Genomic DNA, 22,420 nt, shown 5'->3' on the forward strand with positions numbered 1-22,420 from the left:
TTGTTGAGCTTCATACTTTCCTCCTTCCGGTTGAAGTTTTGTTGATGCTTGTGGAAGGAGAGTTGGGTCAAATTCGTGTTGGTAGCTTTGGTGACACTGTACAACCATCTCGTCCTCTGCCGTCCCCTTCTCCTCTTGCCTTCACACTTTCCCAACATCAGGTTCTTTTCCAGGGAGTCTTCTCTTCTCATGAGATGGCCAAAGTACTCAGGGTTGATTTCACCATGCACATTCTGACTAAAAACATCTTTGCAGGGCAAGAAATCCCCTCCTGAACAATGTGAGAGAGAAAAAGGAGGGAAAACATTATATTCTCAAAGGCTTTCACAGCCGGGATCTGATGGTTGTTGTGGGTTTTTTGGGTTCTTTGGCCGTGTCTCTGTGGCCGGCATCTTCAGAGGACTGGAGTAGGAACTCTGTCCATGCTCTGTTGGTGTTTCTTGGATAGTTGAGTATTTATAGCTGTGGAAATGGCTTTTTTCTATGAATATCCTGGCACCCCTACAACCAGCTCTGATTTGGGACACTTCTCCTGCCCCCAGGACCGATCCATGTCCTCTTCCACATTGTTTGGGAAAGGTCTTATGTGTACAAGCTACACGTTAGTGAAGAACTTCAGTATTTTTCCAAGCCCAAATTCCAGTGAGTTTCTGTGGCCAAAGGGGAATTTGAAGCCAGGTTTCCTGAACTCTAGTGTGACACTCTATCCCCTACAGCACACTGGCACACTCATATTTATAGTACTCCAAAAGAGAAAGGATGGCCATCAATTTGTACAGTACCATTAATTGTAAAGGTTTTGTATAAAATGTTTAAAATATTCAAAAGACTAGAAGTAGTAAAATATACAGAATGTTAGCTGTTCTAGAGTGAAACACCAGCTTCGGCCACAGATACAGTACACGGCGTACACAAAGAGGCATTGGTCAAAACCTTCACTGCATTACCAGTATCTCTTGGCTTTTTCCTCTGTACAAACAATGATCATAACGCTGACATAAATAGTTCACAGAGAGGCTTAATGGCGATTTAAACCCCATTTATGAAAAAGCTCTTAGTAATTTATCCCCTTATATGGGAGTTTGCTATGTCAACTGTTGTTTTGCAGAAAGATCACTGACTGCTTAATGATGCTCTGACTTGGATAACCTTATACATAAACAGGAACTCCCTTAATGCCCAGTGTGAATGTGGACAGTCTGAAAACAAGCTAGAATTGGATCTTTCCCTTCAACCTTATTTTAAATTTCCCGTAGAAGAGAAATAAAACTGCCATTAATAATGAACAGACTATGTCATCTGAAGAAATATTCACCATTATGGGTCAAACAGTGGAAACAATGTGAAGACTATCTATCCTAATGAAAGAAACATCTCTTCTTGTTCCCATTATTGAATTCCCCCTTCTGCCATTTGGTCTTAGAATAAATGGTTATCTTTGCAAGCTGTAGTTATGATTTACCAGAAAATAAAACATGTTGTGCTAAGGTACAGAAGCTCTTTCCATATAAAGCATAATACTGTATGAAATAAAGTTATTCAAAAGGGAACATTACTTAAAGTGCATATATTCTCCCTCCCCTGTGGTGGGGAGCAGGACCAAATGAAGGACATTAGGTCATCAGAGATCCCCAAGCTATATTCTGTGTGTTGTAAAACTTTGTACAAAGTGCCATACAACAAAATATGGCTACAGGTCATATAAATCCAGTTTAACCAGCATGCTTTAAGCTGTACAGAATTTACAGCACAGTCCTGTGCTTCTCTACACATAAGAAAGCCCCTTGGACACTATTGGGCATTATTTCCAATTAAGTGCTTGTAGAGCTGCAAACCTTAATGTCTTTTATTCAAATAGAACAAAATTCTGATTGAATCCAGAATGTTCAGTTCAGTTGTATTGGTTGTGAACTGGACTGCACACAGAGTATCAAAGAAAAATCAAATCTATTCCTGAGACTTCGGTTTTGTTCAGGCAGATTCTGCAGCCAACAGCAAAACAAATAAGGAAAAGGGCATCAAAATCTTCTAGTTTTATTTCCCTACTGCCTTCAGGATTAGATAGCTTTTTTGCTTACTTGTTCATTGCTGGAACCCCAGTGGTCCACCCACTACAATTAACAAACACCTTGTTTTAATTTTGTAGAATAAGAAAATAATCAGTGGCTGCAGTTCTCTCCATGCTTTACTGAGAGTAAATTGCACTGAACACAGTGGGACTTACACCTGAGTAAGGCTTTATGGGTTGCACGTGTGCATTTTCCCCTAATAATGCCTGTGTTTGCCTGTACTGCTCTCTGGCTGGAATATTTTGATGTCTGGCATCCTACGAATGCCTGATCAGAAGTAAGTGCCATTGAAATGGGTGAAATCACTTTTAAGTAGAAATTCATAGGGTTGCACTGTAAAAATTGAATTGTTAGCCCCAGCCAGAGTAGACCAACTGAATCAGCAGAACTTGATCAAATCAACTCTTGTTTTGTTTGGTTGCTCTAGCTGGAAATAATCACTGATATATAACAATTGTGTATGTTTGTTAATTGTAGTTGACACAACCATGATGCTTGAACCAACAATAAGGAAAGGCTACCACTTGAATTTATTCCATTCTCTTTAGAGTTTTCTCATTGCTGTTTATTGGCCTGTTTTCAGTTTTGCCCACCGTTTATGTGTGTTAACTCACTTTGACTGATCATTGTAGAAGGGAACAGTAGCAAGAATGTAAACTAAAATAATCTGAGCAGCACTCAGGATTCCTTGGTTGGGTACTACTGATCCGGAGGCTTCATTTTTTCCTTTAAGAGTATAAGAAGTACACAAAGCTGACATGAAGCATTTGTCCAGCCTTGATATATATGACCATCCCTCAATTGCAGTTCTGTTTATAGACTCTTTCCTAGGACAGAGGTATGGGACACACAGAGATAGCTGGAAAAAAATCCCCCTGTAATTTGAGTAGGCTCTGTGGTTCTTGGGGATCCGTGTTTCCCACCCTTGTATCCCCAGATGTTCTTGGACTACCACTCCCAAAAATCCTGGCCAGCACAGTGAGTGGTGAAGGCTTCTGAGGGTTTTAGTCCAAGAACATCTGGGGATGCAAGATTGGGAACCACTGCTGTAGATCATTCACCTGAAAAACCACTCATGTCATTTCAGATTTAAGGGCCATCATCTAATGATTTACTTCTGCTGGAACCTGTGACCCCTCTTGCGCCTGGCAGCATTCTGTGCACCTGGAAAGCTTGCTTTGTGTTGCAGAATTTTGGATTTCCAATAAAATTCCTTTTGCTATGCAGTAGAAATACAGTGGTGCCTCGCATAGCGAGGTTAATCCGTTCCGGAATAACCTTCGCTATAGCGAAACATCGCTGAACGGAACAAAAAAAGCCATTGGAACGCATTAAACGTCATTTAATGCGTTCCAAATTGGCCCAAAACTCACTGTTCAGCGATGCTTCCAGGGTGCGGCAGCCATTTTCACGCCCTCGGTAAGCGAGGGGAGGGCGCAAAAACGCTGCGCGCGGCCATTTCGGCCGTAGCGAGACCGCGGATCAGCTGTTCGGCGGGTCGACAATGGCCGCCGGAACACCAGAAATGGCCGCGTGCAGTGTTTTCGTGCCCTCCCCTCGCTTATCAAGGGCGCGAAAATGCTGCGCGCGGCCATTTTGGGTGTTCCGGCGGCCATTGTCGACCTGCCGAACAGCTGATCCGCGGGTCGCAAAGCGAGAGTCGGTAAGTGAACCGCTTACCGACCTTCGCTATGCGATTTTCGGCCATAGAGGCCGACGCGATGCCTTCGCATTAGTGATCCCAAAAAAGGGATCGCTATGCGAATTCATCATTATACGGTGCGCTCGTTAAGCAAGGCACCACTGTACAGGGATCCACAGAGGATTATAGCTACAAGTTACCTAAAGTCCACCCTTTTCTCATTAACTGGGAGTTAAATTCTCAGTAACTCACTCTGAGACATTTTTAGGAGAAAAAAAACACAAATATTTCTTTACTTACAGTTGCTTGAAATTACTTCAGTACGCTGCTTTCCATATTGCACGCATACATAGCAACCAAATGAACAGATCAACAGCAAACAAGCAGTTGTCACCAACCCATGAAAGAGAAGGTAAAGAAAACTCAGCAGAAAGTTTGGGTCTGTCCTTGGAATCAAAGGCTGGAAGAAATGATCGGTTACTGCTGGCTAAATTGATAATCCCCTCAGCCCAAAAAAGTCTCTCCCAGTCACAAAAATTGCAGATACAGTAGTACGTGAAGCTGCAAATAAAACCCCAACACTGTGGAGGATTGGGAGGGCATTTGGAGAGAGATTTTGTTTCTTTGTTTCTTTATTTTGTAGCTTTGTTTCATTTTTGCACCACAGAGAGCTGTAAGCAGGATGGGAAAAAGAGGACAAAAGTCTTCATGTTACTACAGTATTTTTGGATCCCAAATAGAGTGTTCGATTTTTGTCGGCTTTCTCTTGGAAATGGGAAAGCCATCAGCTTTTGCTTTTATTCCCTAGTTTATACAGAATGAGCTGAATGTAAAGTTTTTTTCTGTGATCTTTTGGTCAAGAAGCCCTTATTTTGATTTGAGAGGGAATAACTATGCAGACAGATTTGTTGATTAGACTATTGTTTCGCTGGCATCCAAAATACAGAAACATCTCAAATGGAAACAAAGACAGTCACCTTGGCTGAAATCCCATTGCTTAGCTAGTAAATTGCAACTAGAAGAGGCCCCTTTGAATCAAATTTGGCTCACCAAATCCCTACTGCTTCAATGGGCCCACTCTAGTTAGGTAACTTCAGAGTTTTAGATAGGATTTTAGCCAGTGTATCATATACAGTATGCTATATAATGTAAAAAAAAAACAAAACTGGAGTTTGGAGAATTTTGTTCGTCTTTTTCATATATTTTAAATGGAATTAGAGAGGAGACTTGGTGCTGAACAGAAAGAGTACAGTCCATGGCTGAATGTGAATAGTGTGAATTCCATGTTTTATAAAACTAGAACTAACTGTTTAATTTGATTGTTTTGCTACCCTTTTTAACTAAAAGTAATCACTGAGCAATTCCTGGAAGTATCATAGTTACTTTTATGGGTGTATAATTAATAGCTGCAAGATCATAGTAAAAATAATATAACAAGTAGAAAGAAAGCTATTTTTAGAAGTGATGAAAAATATGTTCGAGTTACTATCAAAAGTTACTGTTTAAAAGGGCATTTAAAGGATTTTTATATGCAATTTGATAGGATGTTGATCTGTTTTATGTAAATTGATTATCAATCCCAATTTGCACAGAAAGTACAGTAGGACGCCCGTATATGTGGAGGATCAGTTCCAAGCCCACCCCCATCCAGATGCTGAAAAACATGGAATGCTATTTTAATAGTGAACTCCATACATAGCATGATCTCTGGCTCCATCTAGTGACCAGTTGTGGTAATTGCATTGTGGACATCTATTTCTCTAACAATCACTATACATAGCATAGTCTCTGTCTCCCTCTAGTGTCCATTGTTTAAGAAATATTTGGCAAGGTGTTCTTTTAATATTTTTTATATTTTTAGACCATGGATAAATAAATAAGCAGATACTGATCCTGCACATAAGGGGGTTCTACTGTATTCAATTTTGTTTGTCTTTCCTCCTTTTATAAATATTTGCAAGGTGAAATATCCAGATTGATGACTAAAGGGAACCAGAGATTATGTCCCTGTATGTCATAACGATGTTAGAAACAGGAGCCTGGTTGCTAAGAAGCTGTGTGAAATTGTTATTTGGCCCTGAGTCATATGTTCACTGCAGCAGAGCTTGGAATTTAACTTTTAAAAAGTAACTCTTTCCATTAGTCATTACTTTGCACCAAGATGTAATGGTTAATGTTACTGTCATTCAGGAAAGCAGTTTGTTGAGTTATTCCTTTTTACTATGCTACCATTGTGCTCTTAAAAACACCAGAAAAAAAATCTCTGGTTCCCCAGTGAAAATCACTCAAATGCCTCTCCCCATTTCTAACAGCAAAAATCATAAAGAGAGTATTAACATTAAGAAATTAATTAACAAATAAAAAACAGGCCACTTTTTCATAACACTGTGTTCCCCTGGACGCATCGAGATACTTCATGCAAAGAAAGTATTGCTAGCTAAACCTGAATCTACTGCACACAAATTTGTGTGCCACATAACTTTTACAATATATTCCATTGCATTGAGTCTACATAGAAATAAACATCACTGAATTAAGTGGGAGTGTGACTTCACTTTCCCAGTGTGCATGACACATTTTTGACTGTAGCCTTAAACAGCAACCCACATTTCTCACCCAGGAGGTTTCAGTGTTAACTACCCCCAGTCCACTCTTCCTTTCTTTTTTTCCTCCTGAGAAAGAATAAATGGGCAATTGGTATTGGAATTTAAGAGATGGAAGAAGCAGGAACAGGGTTTAGGAATGAGAGGGAAATGCAAAGAACCCGAAAAGATTCTTGCACATCACATTAGGAAAAATTTGTGAGGCCTGCCTGCTCCTCACTGAGTGTGCTACAACTTTTTAATAAATAGAGGCATAACAGACCATAGCACCCTTGTGATTCTTCTCCCTCTTATTTTTCAGGCCAAGCACTCCACTTCTAGTAGTAAGTATCAAGTAGGCACCTTGTCCTCATTCTACTGAGAGGTAATGAATTACAGCAATGACTGTTAAGAAGGCCAAAAGTAACTTGGTTACAGCTTTTTATTGTAAAATATAGGTAGTATAGCTCTTCACAAAGGTCAGTTACCTCCAAGCTCTGTACTCCAGGCAGTGGACTCCCTTCATAAGAAAATCCACAGTTCCATTTTGTGAAGTGAACCCTGTAAATAAATAGCTCTTCTATTCATTAATTACATGGGTTGAAATATAGTGGATGACCCAAGTGTTGTTGGCACAGGTGCCCATAGAAGCTTAGGCATGTCCGATTTCACATTTGCTGCAAAAAAGTCTCATTAATAGCTCGGAGCTAATCCAACAAAACTTTTTAAGAGAATAATCTGGGATTCCTGCAGTCTGTAAAATTCAGCCAAGAATCAAATATAGTGATGGCACATCCATCAATTCCAGATTCATTGTACCTATCCAGATGATGAATTAATTAAGGCCAGAAATCTTACTGAGTTTTCCAGTCTTTATAAGAGATAGGCGGATTAAATTTTCTGAAGTCTATCCAAGAGACAGCAATTTCATGTGAAGGAAGAAGGTGTTTCACTTGCCAGGAATAAACTGCTTTGTCACCAAATGGAGAAGAGAGAGAGAGAGAGAGAGAGAGAGAGAGAGAGAGAGAGAGAGAATTTCATGACATTTCCAGTTATTAGAAAAATGGGGGCAGTATTTTAGATAAAGAAGGGGGAAAATAGGCTTCAGGTGTATGAGTTAACTTTTTTTTCTTGACCCAACTGGAATCATATAGAAAAAATGGTAGACCAGCCATACAGTGAGCTAGTCTGTGCACCAAAGTAAACATCCACACATCACACTTCAGGCATTATAATTTGTCTTGAATCAGAATTTAATATTTCCATTGCTAAACAGTTATGAATCAGATGCCTCATGCTGATCTACCCAGAAATCTATTCAGGAGAGTCTTACTTTTTCTCCAGCTTCATAAAAAAAGTTATCAGCAAGTTACATGCATTAACAGGAGGTGGGATGAAGCAAATCTGCTTTTGCAGCACATACGTTAACCGTATATGTATTCTGCATGTTCTGCTTTCATGTTGTGCTTGAATTTGCAACTCCTTCCTCCCAAGCTCCTCTTTCCTTACCACCCTGAGTTAGCTGTACCCTGTCACATTCTCAGGTTTCAAGTTTTGGTCTTCAGCATAGGATTCTTTGAAATCTTATCTTTAAAACATTAAAAAATACGCCTCACTCAGCATTTTCCAACACTAGCATGCTTTCAGCTATAACCATGTTGAGAGAATGTATGTTAACCCAGAGCAAGGGTTGACTTTAGTGCTTTCCACAACCTCTTCAGGCACCGGTCCAAAGAAGGGCTATGTATGGCATCCTTCACCAGGCAGGTTGGACCCTTGCTTGGGCCCTCATTATTGGCTGCACAAAACCCACCCAGAAGTTGCTGGAAGTGGGAAAACAGGAGAACCTTCAGGAGAAACGGGCAGTGTAAAAGGAGAAGAGGCAGTATCAGAAGGGGAGAAGAGAAGGAAGAAGAAGAGAAAGGGAAGATGAGTGGAGTGATGCTCCACAGTGACTCAAGAGTCTGTGGCATCTAGAGGTCCTCTTGTACTATGTTTATACTACCTCATCCCAGAGTGCCCTTCCCCAGGCCTCAACACCCAATGGATTCATTACGATTGGGCAAGAAGACTTTAGACAGACCAAAAACCGAACTTACAATGGAGTGGAGTAGGCTTGCTTCAGAGGCACCAAACCCCACCAGCACCAAACCCAACTCCAATGCTCTGTTGCTGTGTTGCTACCTAAAAGAAAAATTTGGGGGAGGCAAAATGCAAAATGACTGCTCTGTCGGTGGATGGGAACATCTGGAGTCTGATGTGGTCAGTCAGAGCCTTCAGCGACTAGTTTTTAAGAGAGGTTTTGGCTTTCACAGGGGTTTGGCTGTCAATCTCTTTCTGATTTGGTGCTTCCTTCCTTTGCTACAACGTTAGCTTCATTTCCTCCCAAGTCACACCTGGTACCAAGTTTTTCTTTCCCAGATTTCAGTATTTTAACTGCTCTCTCCTGCCACCACCCAAAATGCCAGAGCAAAGTGACTGGTAAATATTATGTGAACCAACCTGAGAGTGACAGGGAACTACTCCCAGCCCCTTAGAGTTGGTCCAGCAGTGCACAAATCTCCTTTTTCCTCACTGTTTGGGCAGTTTTCTCTGAAGTTCTTGTACAACCTGAGCTATCACTAATAATGGAATGAAATAAGATCTTGGAGGGCTTCATTGAGCTGATTATTGCACACTTTATTGTTTCTCTGATAATGTTTTTTGAAATGGCATTCAGACAACTTTGTTTGTTTGTTTAAAATATTTTTATCTCACCTTTCTTCTTAAAAAGAACCCAAGGCAGCTTACATCATTAAAGAGACAATATGTGGAAGATAAAAACAGTGGGTACACAAATATTTAAAAAGAATTAAACAAATATTACATTTAACACAGTAATAAAATCAATACTGAAACACATTTAAAACAACAGAGCACAACCATTCATTCAAAAAACCCTCTCAGGCCACCAGTTATTAAGGGAAAGCCTGCTTGAAGAGAAAGGTCTTCATCTGTTTGTGGAAGGACAGCAAAGATGGGGCCAGCCTGGCCTTCTGTGTGTGTGTGGGGAGTTCCAGAGTCTGGAAGCAGCAACAGAGAAGGCCCTCTCCTGTGTCCCCACCAAGCACACCTGTGAGGGTACCAGGACTGAGAGAAAGGCCTCCCCTGATGACCTTAATGCCCAGGCAGGCTCACAGAGGGAAATGTGATCTTTTAGGGTTTTTTTTTTAGATAACTTGGACCCACGCTTTATAGATTAACACCAGCACTTTGAGTTGTGCCCGGAAACAGATCAGTAGCCAGTGAAGCTGCTATAACGGGTGTGTGTGTGTGTGTGTGTGTGTGTGTGTCACATGGTCTCTGTAACCAGCCCCAGTCAGCAATCTGGCTGCTCCATTTTGGACCCTCGAGTTTCTGAACACTTTCCAAAGGCAGCCCCACGTAGAACATGTTACAGTAATCTAGTCGAGATGTAAGTAGGGCATGAGTCACTGTGGACAGATTAGCCCTCTCAAGAAACAGGCACAGCTGGCACACTAGTTTTAACTGTGCAAAGGCACTCCTGGCCAAAACCTGGGCATCCAGGCTCAGAGATTAATCTAGGAGCACATTCAAGCTGCACGCTTGTGTTTTCAAAGGAAGTGCAACTTCATCCAGAACAGGCTGCAACCCTATTTCTTGATCTGCTTTTCGACTGACCAGGAGCATCTCTATCTTGTCTGGATTAAGTTTCAGTTTATTCACTGTCATCCAGTCCATTACTGACACCAGATGCTGATTTAGAACTGAAAGAGCTTCCTTGGATTTAGATGGAAAGGAGAGATAGAGTGGAGTGTCATCTGCATACTGGTGACACCGAACCCCAAAACTCCAGACAACCTCTCCCAGTGGTTTCATGTAGATGTTAAATAGCATAGGGGACAAAACAGATCCCTGAGGGATACCACAGGCCAAAGGCCAGAGTGTCAAACAGGAGTCCCCCAGCACCACCCTCTGAGTCCACTGTAAAACAGTGCCTCCAAGTCCCATCCCAGAGAGATGGCCCAGAAGGATACCATGGTTGATGGTATTAAAAGCTGCTGAGAAGTCCAGCAGAACCAACAGGGACACACACACCCTGTCTATTTCCCAGCATAGGTCATCCACCAATGCAACCAACACAGTCTCTGTCCCATAACCAGGCCTGAAGTCAGATTGAAGTGGATCTAGATAATCTGTTCCATCCAGGAACCCCTGTTAATACTGTGGACGAGAGGTGTAATCATGTAGTAATCTTGAATGGCTTCACTGCTGCTGTTGGAGGTACAAAAGTGTAGATACAGGGACTGGCTGTTTTAGTTGTGGGGTGGATTGGGCTACAAAGGGTCTGTTGATGCTGGGGGGGAGTAATGGACCATTTGACACACTCCTCCTGTCTGAACATCAAATGACACCTTGTAGCCTGATCAGCTGTCAATTAAGCACTTCCCAGCTGATTGCCAAGGGGTGGAAGCTGGCCCTGGTGGGGAAGAGACTCACAGCCTCTTTGCTGCTCCTCTTCAATTCCTGGCTGATTGTGTGGCCATTCTCTGCTCCACAGCTAATCAACAGAGGCAGGAAGCCAGCTGCAACACCAGGGATGCTTGAAGTGGCTTGCAGCTTCACAGCTGAGGCTTGCTGCCTGTCAGCTCTTCTTGTCTGCTCCCCTGCTGACCACTGCTGCTGTGGGAATCTATCAAAAGGTGGATTTTGAATCCCACTGAATTGTGCCAAAAAGAATGGATGCCCTACCCTTTTGTTAGAAAGGTGTGTGGCAGCTCTTAAAGGGGAAGGACGAATTGTTCTAAGTAGAAACAAAAGCGGATGAGGTCTTTATTCCCCCCTGATCCAAACAGTGCCATCAGCTGTCCATATATAACTATATGCCAGTGTGGATAGGCTCATACTCTGACTAAACTAGAAAACTATGATCAATGTCAGTCAGAAGACATGTTTGTCCTTTGGTGCCTCTTAGCCAAGAGGTATTGAATAACAGATCTTAGAGCTGTACTACAGAAGCCTCAGTGAATAGTAAAGTAAAGAGAGGTCAGATTTTCATGTCACTTTTGGAGCGGTGCCTGGAAGGACTCTGACAGATAATACCTAGAGGCTAATAGAGATCATAGCAAATAAGATCATGTAGATGGAAATGTTGGCCCGATCAGCTGACAATATTATAAGACATTTTGTGCCAGTGCCCTGATAATTGCTTTTGGGCAGGTGGCCCTCTTCTGGTTGCATATATCGCTCAGATTGATGTACTTTCATTTAGACATTTCTGAATCATTCTTCTTTCCAAATAAAGCAAAAAGAGTGCTGCTTAAATACTGCCCCATAGTGCTTAAAGCACTATCTGGTTGATTTACAAGTTAGTTATGCAGGCTACATATTGCCTCCACCACCACCCCAGCTTTCTGGATACACAATTTGCCAACCTTGGAAGGATGGAAGGCTGAGTCAACCTCAAGTGAGCTACCTGGAATTGAACCTGGGTCGTGAGCAGAGTTTTGGCTGCAGTACTGCAGTTTAACCACTGTGCCATGAGTGATTAAATAAATTCAAAGAGACTCATGAAATTACTAAAATATGGCAAGACAGTAAGTGCAGCACTTTTTAAAAAGCAACAGAAGTGGCTGAAACCAGTAGTGTAAATTTTATTCATTCTTCTTTGGCTCTTGAAGTGTAAATGGATCACATTTTTCCCCAAACCCACATTGTGAGCGCTACCCAACACCACCAAGCTGATTCCCATGAATTTTGGATCACCACCATCATTCTTCATTGTTATGCATACCATTGTCACTGCACCGCATGACTTGTAATACAATGTCCAGCTCTGCTCTTTGGTTCTCCGTGGTTGCTGTCCCACTAATGGTTGACCTTTATCCCACACATGCTCCCCACGCATTGTTAGTTCCAATAAAGAACCTCATTTTAAACTACCGCATTTTAGTAAGAGCAGTTTAAAGCAACTTTCAAGGCAGGGAGATAAAAGTGTTAATCTGTACTGGAAACTTGGCAGAATTTAAAGGTCTTTGGCGCATGTCTGAAACCTATAAGAGAGTGAACCAAAAGCAGCCCTTGAGGGAGGGAGGTAGTTCCACTTGAATAGAAAGGGTCTTCTCTTGAAGCACAAGGAACCATGTGTCTGAAAATGCTGAGATGCACAGCAGGGCCCCCAGTGCTAAACTCAACAAGAGGTCAAGATCATAAAAGAAGAGATTGCTCTTTGTATATCCTATATCCTAAACATCCAAGGGTTTGCAGGTAAGAATTAACACTTTAAATTGAATCAAAGAAATGAATTGGATGCTGGTACAAAGGAAACATTGGTCAGTCAAATGACCTATAAATTGGGCTCCACAAATTGGCATGGCCACTGCATTTTGCACAGATTTGCTAATTCCAAATACCTTGCACAGGGAGTCCCACAGAGAGTGTGTTGCAGTGATCTAATTGGGCTATGAATAGGATATGTGTAGCAGTAGCCTCCTCTATTAAGTGAAAAAGGGACACGTCAACCATAACTCTGCAAAAGGACTTTTGTATTCACTTAAGCGTACAAGAGTAAGGCCAGGTCCAGAACCATGCCCTAGAAATGTTGCTATCCCCCCCCTGGGGAAAATATGTCCTTGAATGAGAATATATTCTCCATCAAAAACAAGATGCTCTGTCCCATTCCCAGCAAAAGCTTTTGGCTGGTCAAGAGCACCTTCATCTGGGTCTCATTCTCAGCTCACATGCCTGCTTCAAATCCTTTGCTGCACCCAAACACCTGATTTCAACATCACATAGAAAGGAATGATAGAAAGTTGGGTAGTATCTGCATAGTAGCAAGATGTAACCCCAAATCCTTGGATGACTGTTTTAGCAACCCTTTGTTGCCTACAGGAATCCCTCTAGTCCAGCTCCAAAAAAGAGAGAGCAGCCCTACTGATGGACCAAAAAAAGGTCCAGATTTGGCACAGAATAGGGTAAGGCTAGTTTACAATCTCCTGTACGTTGTCTAATCGCTAGGAGATTGTTCATACTGGACCATGCCAGAAGCAGTCCAAAAAGAAAGTATATCTCCCACTGATTGCACCCCTTTTTTAAAAAAAAAAATGGCTCAGCCACCAGGAGGAAAACAGGGATTCTTGCTTGGGGGTTTTAATGGTCTCGGGAGCTCCTATTCACAGCACATAGAGGCCCCCAAAACAAGGGATACCAATGTCTCCTTTGTCTTTCTCATAACATTTGAAGAAATGTGGAGGAGGTCTATGGTTCTCACAGGGCTCATCCCAAGAGAGAGTACTGTGGCAGTGCAAGCCTATATATGCTCACTCAGAAGGGTTTGTGGAACTTACATCTCAGTAAATGTGCAGGGAATGTGCAAAACTTCCCCCCCTCCTCTTCCCAGTATATGCATTGTAGCAATCTCTGGTTTTTGCCCATCCAGTTTTGCATTGAAGTGCTGAGCCAAGCTCTAAGGATAACCCAAAGGCTTTTAGAAATCTGTTCACTTGATTTAGAAAAATACAAAATGAGACTGACATTGTTTGTGCAGAAAGATCTTCCTCTGCCAAGGTGGACAGCCACTCAAATTAGATCTGGCTCCTGCCAGACTATAGTCCCCTTGAGTCACTCTAGTGCCATTATTTGACAGAGAGAAGCCTGTTGCCCAGGTGATATTGAGTCATCCTATGAAAAGCTAGCCAGAGAGACGGCATTGGGCCATGAGGTGGTAAAACAGGGATGGCATTTTGAAAACTGTAAAGTGCATTCCTCTATTGCCACATGTCTTCGGAGAACTCGTGCCCAACCACAGATCAGGCTAATTCAGCTTTTGGAGCACTAACAGAACACACTGGCAGAACCAGAGTTTCTATTAAATGCCGTTACAAGGCTGTCTAGGACAGCACTGGAGGAAGCAAAAATGAGCAAACTGTCATAATCCAAAACCCAGGTGAAGAGGGAAGGTGCAACAGAGCCATCTGTTACATACAGCACTGATGTTACCTGTCTGTCATGGGTTTGGAGGGAAAGTTCCATCCTATGGGGAGTGGAAGGCGGGACATCAGGAGGAGGGGCTGTACTATATATATATATATATGTGAAGCCTGTGTGGTGAAGTTTAGGAGACGCTGGGATGTGACGAAGCAGCAGCTGGGAAGAAGAAGCTGGTGTGGGAGTCTGTGTGTCAGACAGGGTACTACTGTGTGTCAGAGTACCAACCTGATAGGTTCAGGTGTCTGTTGGTTAGCCAGAACTGATAGGTTCAGGGTCTGTGCTTCAAGTTAAGGGTTCTGTGTGAACCAAACTGTGTGTATGTATGAGTGAAACTAAGCCACGTTACTAAATCTTATTCACCTGATCATTTTATTTTCCCTGTGTGTGATTTAAATAAACCTTGTTCTTTTATTTGTTTAAAAATCCATCCCTGGTCTGTGTGACTTCTTATAGGGAATGGTTGGTGGCAGCTTAGTTAACGTGTGGCAGATCCCAGTAGGTCTGGGTTTGTCACATTGATTGGTGTCCAGCGTGTGGGATACGACTGGTCCAGTTGTCCAGCAGTCCAGCAAAGCCTTGGCAAGTGTGCCCAGAGCAAGGGGGGTCTAGTCAGGGACAATCTGAGGCGCGTAGGTAATCTTCTAGGTGTACCTCACGGGGAGGTGCGCTAGTAGAAGAACGTGCCAACTGGGGAGACTAGATTAGGGTGCTCTGAGGCAGCCTGTTTTTGGCGGGAAAAAAGCTGAGGCAAAACTGTGAAACAGCAGTGATCTAGCCTGCCTGCTGAGAGGCCCAGCAGAGGGGGGTAGACTCTAACTCGCTACAGTTGCAAGTAGTGCTGAAGGACAGCAGCAATCTATAGGGAAAGCTGGTTCTGAGGCAAAAGAGAAAAAAAAAGTGGTCGTTTTATTTTGAGGCTTGACTTTTTAAAGCAGCCTGTTCTGAGGGGGGATTATGCCCTTGACTCGAAGCCAGATGGCAGAAATGGGTGAAGTGAAAGACCCCCAGGTAGACCAAGGTTCTGAGGATGAATTTGGCTCAGTGCAGGGTGACAGCACGGGAGAGCAGAACCCAGAACTCAGAAAATTCCTCATAGCCCAACAGCATGAACTGAGGATGAGGCAATTTGAAATGGAGGAAAGGGAAAGAGAGGAAAGATTAGAGAGAGAAAAAATGCAGGAAGGGGAAAGGCAAAGGCAATTTGAGATTGAGAGAATGGAAAGAGAAGAAAGATTGGAGAGAGAGAAAATGGCGTTTGAATTAAGAAAACTGGAACTGATGAACCAGAACAATAATAACAATAGGGATTCTGAGGGAGGCCAACTGTCTAAAGCTGACCTGAAGAAATTCCCTGTGTACCACAAGGGAGATTGTCCTGAGGTGTTCTTTTCCTTAGTGGAAAGAGCGTTTGTGGACTTCTCAGTGAGGGAAACTGAGAAGATGACCATCATGCGATCTTTAATCAGTGGTAGCCTGGCTGAGGTTTATTCAGAGATGCCACAGGAACTGATGAGAGATTTTGCAGAGTTTAAAAAACTGGTGTTTGCAAGACATGGGATAAATGCGGAACAGCTGAGGCAAAGATTCAGGTCCCTCACAAAGAAACCAGAGCAGACTTTTACCCAAGTGGGGGCTCAATTGGTGAGGCTGCTAGAGAAATGGCTATCTCAGGAGGGGACAGAAACCTTTCAGCAGCTTAAAGATTTGATAGCGCTGGAACAGTTCTATTCAGTCCTGCATGGGGAACTGAAATTCCAGGTGAGGGAAAGGAAACCAAAATCTGTGGCAGAAGCAGCCGAGATCGCAGATTTTATTTACCAGATAAGAAAGCCCTTAGGTGAGGAGAAATCTGTAGGAAAACCCAAAGAAACCTACAGCAAGTACTCTCAGGGACCAGGGAAAAGCCAGCAAGGGGGAGGGGCCCATGGTGAAGGGAAGCCCTCAGACATGAAACCAAGACCTCAGATTTTGGAGGGAAAACCAAAACAAGATGAGAGAGATTCAAAATACACCAGAAAATGTTATTTCTGTCAGGGAAAGGGCCATCTAATCTCAGAGTGTGAGAAATTAAAGCAGCTAAAAGGAATTGTGCCTCAGGATTCGAGTGGAACCAAGCCAAAAGCTGTGTTCTGTGTCCAGAAAGAGCAAGGCTCACTGTCACTGAGGGAGCCTGTTGCCATGGCTACTCAATCTGGAACAGCTACATCTGCTGATCAGGCTGAGGAAAATGGTCCTCTTGTAGAGGTCAGGCGCTGCCTGCTGGTGAGAACAGATTCTCAGTTGTTTGAGACAGCAGGGGTGGACGTAGGAATACTTGACCGTCAGTATCGGGGGCTGCGGGACACTTGTTCTCAGGTGACCCTGTGCCATCCAGATATTATTCCTAGGGAATATGTGATCCCAAATGAGAGCATGAAGGTGGCAGGGATTGAGGGGCAGGTAATCTCACTGCCAGTCGCGGAGGTACCTGTCAACTTTCAAGGCTGGAGGGGAGTTTGGCGGCTAGCAATTTCATCGACTCTGCCAGCAGCCGTGCTCGTGGGAAATGACCTGGCTGAACATGTGAAACGGGTGCTGGTGATTACACGTTCACAAGCCACCACGGGGACAGTTCAGGGGGGTAATGATGAGCCAGAGACGGAAGCAGAGGGGAGTTCAGAAGCTGTGGTGGAAACCTTAACCACAGACAGCAGATTTGGACAAGAGCAAAAGGCAGACACCACTCTCCAAAAGTGTTTTGAACAGGTGACTGACGCCCAGCTAATACCTGAAACCCCAGTGAGATTTCTGGAGAAAAAGGGGATTTTATATAGAGAGACCCTGAGGAATATCTCAAAAGGGGGAGATGGGATCAGAAGTCAGCTGGTGGTACCTGAAAAGTATCGCCCCATGATCTTACAAAGGGGGCACTCTGACATGTTTGCTGCACACTTAGGGGTGAACAAAACACAGCAGAGAATCACACAGAATTTTTACTGGCCTGACATAGGGAAGCAGATCAGGGAGTTCTGTAAACAATGTGATGTGTGTCAAAGGCAGGGGAATAGCCGCGACAGGACCAAAGCAAAGTTGTGCCCTTTGCCTGTGATTGACACTCCGTTCAAATGCATAGGGGTGGATATTGTGGGACCTTTGCCCAAGGCCACAAAGAGGGGGAACAGGTTCATTCTCACCATTGTGGACCATGCCACGAGGTACCCTGAAGCCATACCCTTGACTAACATTGAAACTAACACAGTGGCAGATGCCTTGGTGGGGTATATATCCAGGATGGGATTTGCCTCAGAAATAATCACAGATTTGGGCGCATCATTTACATCGAAGCTCATGAAGCGCTTATGGCAAATCTGTGGAATTAAGCACAAGGAAACCACTGCCTATCATCCTGAAAGTAATGGGTTAACTGAGAAGTTTAATGGGACTCTAATGCGCATGATTAGGGCTTACTTGGCAGAGAATCCAAACAATTGGGACCAGAAGCTGCAATCCCTTTTGTTTGCTTATCGATCAGTGCCACAAGCCAGTACCGGGTTCAGTCCGTTTGAACTTTTATTTGGGAGAAGGGTGAAAGGGCCCCTTGATTTGATCAAACAAAATTGGGAGCAGATCACCCAGGATGACCCACAAGACGTTGTGACATACATAGACTCTTTAAGGAAAGACCTAAAGAGAAACCTAGAGCTAGCAACAGAGACCCTGCAAGCTCAAAAGGTCAGAAAGAAAGCTTGGGATGACCAGGAAGGCAGGGAGAGGCACTTTAACCCAGGGGAGGAAGTGCTTTGGCCTAGGCCTTGCAAAAAGAACAAACTGCAGCTGGGTAGCCCAGAAAGAAAATACTTGGGTCACATGGTAGGGGGAGGAGTGATAAAACCCCTAGAGGCCAAAATAGAAGCAGTTCGTGATTGGCCCAGACCCAACACCAAGAAAAAAGTCAAATCATTTCTTGGGTTGGTGGGCTACTACAGAAAGTTCATCCCGAGGTTTAGCGAGATTGCGGCTCCGCTGACCGATCTGACGAGGAAGAAGGCTGATGACCGCATCCCGTGGACCAGCGACTGTGAGGAGGCGTTCCAGAGGTTGAAGGAGGCGCTCGTCCAGTATCCAGTGCTGCGTGCTCCAGACTTCGACCGGGAGTTCATCATCTACACCGATGCGTCTAACAGCGGGGTAGGAGCGGTTCTTTGCCAGGAGGATGAGAATGGTGACCAGCATCCAGTGTCCTACCTGAGTAGGAAACTTCAAAAAGGTGAGAGACATTTGGCAACCGTGGAGAAGGAGTGTTTGGCCATAGTCTACGCGATCCAGAAGGCCAAGCCTTACATCTGGGGAAGACATTTTATTCTGTGCACTGACCATTCACCATTGCAATGGTTAAAGACAATGAAAACCCACAATAGCAAACTTATGAGGTGGGCTTTAAACCTACAGGACTATGACTTTGAAGTGAAGGTGGTCAGAGGGTCAGTGAACTGTGTTGCTGACGCCTTGTCAAGAAGACCTGAAGAATGAAGACGGCGAAAGAAACATGGACTATGTATATATGTGGGTGACAAAAAGTTAAATGTACCTGTTTTTTGAACTTGGTTTGTATGAATAAAGGTAATTTGTTGTAATGTATATGGTAAATGTTTAAATGCCTAATTGCTATGGTTAACTTAGAATGTAAGTATAAGTAAGTATGATATGGTATGTATAACTGTTTTGTGTATTTTATCCAGGTTGTTTTTTGGGAAAAAGCACCTTAGCTTTCCCCCTACAAAACAACTTATAAAGAGGGGAGGTGTTACATACAGCACTGATGTTACCTGTCTGTCATGGGTTTGGAGGGAAAGTTCCATCCTATGGGGAGTGGAAGGCGGGACATCAGGAGGAGGGGCTGTACTATATATATATGTGAAGCCTGTGTGGTGAAGTTTAGGAGACGCTGGGATGTGACGAAGCAGCAGCTGGGAAGAAGAAGCTGGTGTGGGAGTCTGTGTGTCAGACAGGGTACTACTGTGTGTCAGAGTACCAACCTGATAGGTTCAGGTGTCTGTTGGTTAGCCAGAACTGATAGGTTCAGGGTCTGTGCTTCAAGTTAAGGGTTCTGTGTGAACCAAACTGTGTGTATGTATGAGTGAAACTAAGCCACGTTACTAAATCTTATTCACCTGATCATTTTATTTTCCCTGTGTGTGATTTAAATAAACCTTGTTCTTTTATTTGTTTAAAAATCCATCCCTGGTCTGTGTGACTTCTTATAGGGAATGGTTGGTGGCAGCTTAGTTAACGTGTGGCAGATCCCAGTAGGTCTGGGTTTGTCACACCATCATCATACATGAAATTAAGGAAGGATCTGGCCCCATTATGCTATAACACCAAACAGCAACCACAGTGGCTGAGGGTTTCCGGGAATCATCATTCAAAGCAGAAACTTGTTTCAAGATTGAGAAAATGCTATCATCAGCTCATGTGATCCTGTAGTCTCCTCTCAGGAACCAGCAACTGGATTCTCAGAAGTAATTCCGCGCACCTTTGTGTAGGGTGCCAATGGGGTTATGAAGAAAGCTACGCCAGTGTTTCATGGAATGAATAGCCCTCACAACAAACATAATACATGCAGCTCCAAAAGGCATGTGAAAGCTGTGCCAACAACATTCTACTTAGACTTGTCACCATTCTTTGTTTTCAAAACAAGTCCCCATTTAATTTTTCCCCCCCCTGCCATTCTGAGCCTGGAAGCCAGTTTCCTTTGTCACAAATATTTGTATATACAACAAGTTGTAACCTCCATAGCAAGTTTGTTACTGCTTGCCAGTGTTGCCGGCCAAACCTGGGTTCTAAGATTCTCTGGCGTGGAATCAGGCATAGACGCAACAGCTGAACCAAAGGCCCAATTTTATTTGAATGGCAGCAAATAAAAGATCCGCTAGGACTTCTCTTAAAAGCAGAGAAGATCTCGAGAATACAGTCTACATATTATTAGCCAAGGGTAGCCAGATAAAAAAAGAGAGTGGAGCACTTGTGTCTTTAATTGTAATGTAGAAGAAGTGATTTCTGTGCGTGCAGCCTGCCTTGCAGCTGGACTGGCTGAAATCCTTCGTTTGTGTAAAAACTAAAGCTGCAAGAGCGCTGTCATCATCTGTTTCTGGCTGCCTGAAGGTGCAATCCTTCCCTCCGATACTGGACCATCCTTTCTCTCTCCAGGCCCTTTGCACTGGCAAGGCTGACTAACATTTTAATTATACCATGACAACACAGAGTGGGAGTAACTTCAGCAAAATCTCATCCCTTGCAGCCAAGACTTGGGAAAGTTCACAGGGACTGTTGGCAGCTTTTGTTTCATGTATTTTTCCTGTTTATTTTTCCCGTTCATTTGCTTGTACTTTTCTTTGACTGTATGTGTTCTGTGGCGCTTCACTCCTCTTTCTACATCCACAGCAGTTGCCGTCATGTCTTTTCCACAGAGTGGCGAACTAGGGTTGTCAGGTCTCAGAGCCCTCAGGAGGTCTCATCCATAAGTGTGGAGAGAAAGCTCTGAAGAAAGTCTGGTGTTTGTGTATGAGGTGATTTTAAAGCCTGGGCACCCATTTCCAGCTGGTCCACTGTGAAGGAATTTATGTCTGTCTTGCATGTGCAATATTGGTTTAGGAGGTAATGCAAAAAAATTATCTCTCTCTCTCTCTCTCTGTGTCTGTCTGTGTGTGTGTGTGTGTGTGTGTGTGTGTGTGTGCGTGCGTGCGTGCGCTTGTGTGGTGAGGTGCTGCATCGCGGGAGGATTCATCTGGACTTGAACCTCTGCATATCAAGTGGCTACTGCAGCGCCCTGTTGGCGGAGGCTGTGCTGTGCTTGGGAAGCAGAGAAGTCTTCAGTCCTTCCCTTCACGGTCGCCCAGGCCTTTACTTCTTCTCCCTGAGGTAGGTCAGATCGATGTGTAGCGAGATGGCAGGAGGGCTGGTTGAAATCCTCCACTCACCTAGAGGACGTGGCTGTGGGAGCCGGATTCCGACATTTGGCAGATCCCAAGAAAGGAGTAATTCATGACAGGAGATCACTTGACCTCAGCATTTTAGTTCCAAGGCCATTCCCTGCCCTAGCCATGAGCCACTTATCTTCCAAATTTGGGGAACTTACTGGAGCTCAAGAGATGAATTCAATTTTAAGGGCGAATTCAATTTCAGAGACGTTCTCAGGATCCCACTCTTACTGTGATGGCGGAAGAGTCAAAGGCGACATGGTGGGAGCCAAAATTCCTACATATTTCATCTGAAGACTAGTAAAGTGCTGGAACCTTAATACTTAGGAGGAGCATTTGGACTTTGACTAAAGAGGAAAACAGAAACGGGGAAAGGTGATAATGCACCTTGTCCTGAACGACGTGGAAGAAGGACTGAATATAAACAAAATGAATGTAAGCACTCTGGGAACCGAAACCAGTGAGAAAAGCTGAAAGATAGAGCAGCAGACTCTGGCCAAGACCAACAACAGGTTTCTGGGAATCTCCTTCTCCACTGTAGACAGAACCCTTTGACTGAAAGGTTTCCCCCCCCCCTTTGGTCACTCCTATTAAAAATGCACATGACAGATGTGTAATTTTGTGTAATACACATGTTCAGTGTGGGGAGGGAGACAGTGGACACGCTCCCCCCTGATTCCTAAGTTTATTACCTTGATGTGCAGAGACGGGTGCATTGTGCTGCAGTGGTGCATGCTGTGTGCACCAATTCTGTAACAAACTACTTTGCAGATTAGCTTCCCCTTTGCAAAATTCCTTTGGAGGTACTAATTGGGTGCCATTTCCTTAAAAGCAAAAGCAAAGGAGCATCTAGAGCAGAGGTAGGGAAACGTGAGGGTTGCTCGACATTGAACTCACCACGTGAAGGGCTATGTCGGCTGTTGGGAACTGTAATCCATGAATCCTTTGAGGGCTGTGCATTTCCCACCCGTGTACTAGATTCTGTGTGGCTTCCCTCTTTGCAGCTGAGAATGAGTGAAACCCCAAGGGTGGGGGTTGGGGAGAGGGGAGCAGAGGAGGGCGTCTTTGTGAGCCTCTTGGTCTGCCCTCCATATACCAGAGAGCTGGACTCTTTCCCAAAAGAGGTGGCACGATCGTTTTCAGTCATCTCTGCCACAAATGTATTTTGCTGCAAACATTCAC

The 22,420-nt window shown here is 43.7% G+C and overlaps 1 long non-coding RNA gene across 1 annotated transcript in view; it reads left to right on the forward strand.

The window, feature by feature from the left end:
• The first annotated feature begins 3,942 nt into the window (after positions 1-3,942).
• LOC140704648 (uncharacterized) overlaps positions 3,943-22,420 on the forward strand; it is a 113,541-nt gene continuing 95,063 nt past the window's right edge. Inside the window, exon 1 of the long non-coding RNA XR_013541216.1 lies at positions 3,943-21,179. This is a non-coding gene — a long non-coding RNA (uncharacterized LOC140704648). The remainder of the gene's footprint in view (positions 21,180-22,420) is intronic.

The sequence above is a fragment of the Pogona vitticeps genome, chromosome 2, assembly GCF_051106095.1.
Source record: "Pogona vitticeps strain Pit_001003342236 chromosome 2, PviZW2.1, whole genome shotgun sequence".
NCBI classification, from domain to species: Eukaryota; Metazoa; Chordata; class Lepidosauria; order Squamata; family Agamidae; genus Pogona; species Pogona vitticeps.